At 46.2% G+C, this 5,048-nt stretch overlaps 1 protein-coding gene across 1 annotated transcript in view; it reads left to right on the forward strand.

The window, feature by feature from the left end:
• The first annotated feature begins 1,876 nt into the window (after positions 1 to 1,876).
• Positions 1,877 to 5,048, forward strand: part of HGSNAT (heparan-alpha-glucosaminide N-acetyltransferase) — a 26,035-nt gene continuing 22,863 nt past the window's right edge. Inside the window, exon 1 of the mRNA XM_010586256.1 lies at positions 1,877 to 1,998. The gene's annotated coding sequence lies outside the window, so the exon portion shown is untranslated. The remainder of the gene's footprint in view (positions 1,999 to 5,048) is intronic.

Genomic DNA, 5,048 nt, shown 5'->3' on the forward strand with positions numbered 1-5,048 from the left:
CGCCTGCCCCCCCGGCCGCCGCCGCCATGGGGGAGAACGGCCGTTAGGGGCGGCCCCGTGGCGGCGGGGGGGAAGTGACGTCAGGCGAGCCGTCGGGGCCGGCGTGAGGTGCTGCGCTTCGGCCTCCCTGCCGCCATCCCGGGGCGGCCCTGAGGGGGGGCAGCGAGGGGACCCGGGCCGGTCCCCCCCCCCCATGCTTTTATTTCCCCTCTAGCGGCCGGTCTCTGCGGGAGGGAACTTAAGAAGGTGGCATCTTCTGTCCCAGGGGATATGACAGTCTCTGCGCTTTCACCGTGCCGGCGTCTGAGGGGAAAGGCGCAGGCGGGTGGAGGGCCGGCAGAGGTGTGAATTCAGCAGCTCTGAAAGCCTGGCAGGCGTTGAGTCAAAAGCACCTTCACCCGCTGGCGCTCGCTCGGTGACTGTGGAATCGTGGGATGTAGCTCAGCAGTGCCTGGTGTTGGGAGAAAAAGAGGCGCAGATTGTCATGAGTGTTCACTTTTCACATGTGAACTCAGTTTTGACAGCTCAGGTTGTCAAAATAGAAACGGCACTTTCTGAAAAATCTTTCCTCCTTTTTCTTTTTTTTTTTTTTTTTGTGCCAAAATGGGAGTTGCTGGATATTCAGATGCTGGAGCAACATAGCTTAGTGCTGTGCTCCATATGCTCCTCATGCCAAAAAGCACCACTCTAGGATTGTGCTTTGGTAGAAAAGGTGGAGCAGGGCAAGCGTTTTGGTTTAGAAACTTGAAAATGAGATGCAGATTAACTAGGCAGAGCATGTTCTAACACACACCTCATGGGGGTTTTTTTGTACTGCCTGGTGTGGCATTGTTTGAGCTACATGATAGGTTTGGTGTGCTGTCCTTTATCCTCTCCTGCTTCTCTCTATCCACCTCTGGCCCTGATACTTCCTTTTACCATATCTTCCTTCAGGTACTAGAACTATTACAATGTAGGTGTTTTGGATATGTTTCATCTTTTGCCTTATGCATATTGGGGGTATGTGCTTATGTTGCAGTTACTTGTCTTCACCCTTTATAAGTCAATAAGGGGGAAAAAACAAGTCATTTTAGGGCTTGATTTATGTAACCGATGTCAAACATTCAGAATCAATCCTCCTGTGCCCCAGAAGTGCTCTGACCCCTTACTGAGTAGAGGGAGGCTAGACACATCTCTTGGACGGCACTCGCTTTGCAAATGTCCAACCAGCCTGGGGAAACTCCATCCTTTGGGGAGCCATTTTCACAGTGCAAGATGTGGCAAGTCATTCTCTTTCCATGCTATGGAACAGATGCATTTTAAGAGACCTCAGATCAGGGCATAAAAGCATATGAGTGAAAACAACAATATAAAAAAATAAAAAGCTAAGGCACTGTTATCATGAGAAAAGTTCCTTGCCCTGCATGGTGTGGGAAGGAATAGTAGAGCAGCAATTAGACATAATTCTAGGTCATTAAATCGGGATGGCACCCATGCACAGAACTGTGGAAACCACTAAGAGGAAAAAAAAAAAAAAGAGTCTGTCACTTACGCAACATGACACAAGACAGTTAATTAAGCATGGTTCCACTGGTATTTTAAACAGTTTCTTGTGAAGTTGAGGCTTTTTGTTTGCTTTTTTAGTATGTTGAACTTTTCTGTTGACAGGCCTGACAAGAAAGCATTACACATCTGTGGAAGAAAAGTAGAAAGAATAAACATAAGTAACTTGGGTGCTCTTTTATATTTCACTACTACCTCTAGACCTCAGTTGAGATCAGGCTCCCCTGCACAGGCTGTAGAGAAGCTGTATTTAAGCTGTATCTAAAGGCACTTTTTGTATTAACCCTGCAGCTCTGCTCTGGACAACCTCGGAAGGGGCTGGAATGCCCCAGGACTCTGCACCCAGCTTCCCATCCAGAGGAAACCAAGGCTCGCATCCACAAAGCATGACTTCAGGTCTCAGGGTTTTCTCTGCAGCCTCCAGCATGCAGTAACAGACTCTGCCTCACTCAGCAGGTACCTGATTTGTTTGATTTAATTAAGTGCTCGATTCAAGGCTCAGATAACCCAGCCACCCCTGTCATGCCCCACCTGTGGGGAGGAGCAAGTGACTCAGATTCGCAAATCCCCTTCCGTGTGGACTAAGGCGAGATAACACTCAAGGTCCATACATAAGCATCAACTTTAATGGAAAATTTCTATAGAAACAAGTATTATGCAAATGTTGGCACTTTCACAACTATATCTACCTGAGCTATGCAGCTTTATGGGCAGTCAAGGTCGGCCTTGAGTTACTTAACAATTTTAACCGCTACTCAGTAGCTTTAAGGTCACTCGGAAGAGAAAAGAAAGAGAAAAAGAGAGAGAGAGAGGGAGGGAGATATCACCAGTCCTGGATCCAGTGTTGGACCTGCCAATGGGGGCATTCAGCATAAAGAGACCCATTGCATTGTTTGTCTGATTTTATTAGGCCTGGTTTTGTTCTTTACAAGGGAAAGACGGTGTGGGAGAAGTTTGTATTCTTACTTTGTGGATGTATAATCTTGTCTCAGTCGACTGGGAATTTGGATAACCAACCCAACTTGGCATGGGAATTGGTAATAGGTTTTGCGCGAATTTGGAACAGGACCGACCAAGGGGTTTGTGTAGATCCCCAAACATCAACAGGAGCAGGTTTTAGATTTGCCCTTATGTGGTTAAATGTCACAAAAGTATTGGGCACACAACTGCAGTCCGCAAGTTGCAATTGCACCAGAAACTGTGCATGGGGGGAGGTAGCTTCTCCTTTTGAAGACCAACCGAGAGGTAAATTACATAAAAATGGAACATGGAGAACAAACATGCCTTTTATCAATTCCCACTCGAAAATGATAGTGAGGCCGATTTGTGGTATCAAACATGTTACCAGTGGACATGAGCAACCCCGTTGCTGTTATGAAGGGGATACCAAGTCCCTTTACTCAAATTGACTAGCCGCTGTCCAGAAGAACTTTTTGCAATCCCAAATTCCACAGCTAAATGGTGGGATCAGACTCACTGTCAGAAACTGACCCCCAAATCCTGTTCTGCTGTTACTTGGTGGCCACCGCCTCCTGAAGAAAACCCATTAGAACACCCTTATAACATTCCTTGGAGCCCTGGTTGGTGTATCCAACTTCCTCATCAACTTGATACCAGGTCCCTCATTAACCACACTCAATATGAGTGCGCTTGGTCCATCAAACATTTTTTCTGGGAGGAAAATGATCCCCCAATGGATAAGGCATTTTTTGAACCCCCACAATGGGATGAGTCATCCCTTCTTAATTGTACCCATATTGTAAATTTTTCTACTGGCGCAGGCGGTCCCTTTGATACCTGGCTTCTCCCTGAGACCAGAACCCTTATTTGGGATATGTGTTGGGGCTACCTCTCTTATGGTTTTAGGAATAGTGATCCATGGTGTAATGCAACCCTGACTAATGCTACCCTTAGTTTGTAATGTGGTGTTCCTACCAGCCGTGGTTCAGAACACCAAAGGGTTTGGGATACAGATCTACAAGGGACATGGGTGCCCCAGGATGACTTTTATCAATGCTTCACCATGCTCTACCCTGCTCCATGGGGAACTTTATGGGGGTGCTCAGATGGGAAGATGGATTCTCACTTAACTGTTTTTGGTTTATGATGTGCCATTGGTGTTCCCTCAATGTGTCCCTCCAGAACATTTGACTATTATAACGACTATAACAATGGCCGGAGGAAGTGAGATGTTCAAGCACCTCAGGTTAAAACACCTGATTATTATACCTGGGGGGTAAAAACTTCCCTTATGCTTGAAAATATATTTGCTCCATATGTAACCCTAAAAAAGCACCAGTTTGTCTTAGAAAATTTGACCTGGCGGTTACATACTTTGACCCATTGGTCTGAGCATGCTTTTGGGGAATTGGATTTGCAAGTTCAACAGGTGTCAAAGGTGGCTGTGCAAAACTGGCTAACCTTGGACATGCATATTATTGAAAGAACGAGGAGTATGTGGAATGTTGAACCTGACAGAGGGAGAATGCTGTGTCACCATATACAACGCCACCACTGAGAAGAGGCACGCAAGATGAGGAAAATTGCTGCACAGACTGGAGAACTCTTCCAGGCAATGCGACCAAGGAACTGGTTTGAAGGGTCATGGATTACATCATTGTTGAAGTCTCTCAGACTCACGGGGTGGGGAAAATGGCTTGTAAATGTTGCCCTTACGATACTGTGTGGGTTTTTGGTTTTGACATTAGGCCTTGCAGTAGTTAAATGTATGATCTCTCGCCTTCTCTCTTCTTTTTGTTCTGCGATTCTTATCCGCTACGTACAGATCACCATGGTCAAAGAAGGTCTTGGAGTGTTTGAGCCACAGAGTGGTGTAAGGAACAAGTCCCAAGTTATTGTACTGTGAGCCTGGACAATGCCCCGAAAGAAAGTTCCAGAAATCCAGGAACTAGTCACAGGGAGAGGGCTGGTGTCACTCCTCTTGACTGACTGGTGTCTCAACCACTCCTGGAACTGGGGCAAGAGAAGGTTCCAGAAGTCCAGGAACTGGGGCCAATAAAGAGGGGCACGTACGAGTCTCTGGGGCTCTCTATGCTGAATACCGCCGTTGGCAGTTCCAGCACTGGATCCAGGACTGGTGATCTCTCTCTCTCCCTCTCTCTCCTTTTCTCTTTCTTTTCTCTTCCGAGTAACCTTAAAGCTACTGAGTAGTGTTTAAAATTGTTAAGTAACTCAGGGCTGACCTTGACTGCCCATAAAGCTGCATAGCTCAGGTAGATATAGTTGTGAAAGTGCCAACATTTGCATAATACTTGTTAACTTTAATGGAAAATTTCTATAGAAACAAGTATTATGCAAATGTTGGCACTTTCACAACTATATCTACCTGAGCTATGCAGCTTTATGGGCAGTCAAGGTCGGCCTTGAGTTACTTAACAATTTTAACCGCTACTCAGTAGCTTTAAGGTCACTCTGAAGAGAAAAGAAAGAGAAAAAGAGAGAGAGAGAGGGAGGGAGATATCCCCAGTCCTGGATCCAGTGTTGGA

This window comes from Haliaeetus leucocephalus, unplaced genomic scaffold, assembly GCF_000737465.1.
Source record: "Haliaeetus leucocephalus isolate CR32 unplaced genomic scaffold, Haliaeetus_leucocephalus-4.0 Scaffold140, whole genome shotgun sequence".
Taxonomy (NCBI): Eukaryota; Metazoa; Chordata; class Aves; order Accipitriformes; family Accipitridae; genus Haliaeetus; species Haliaeetus leucocephalus.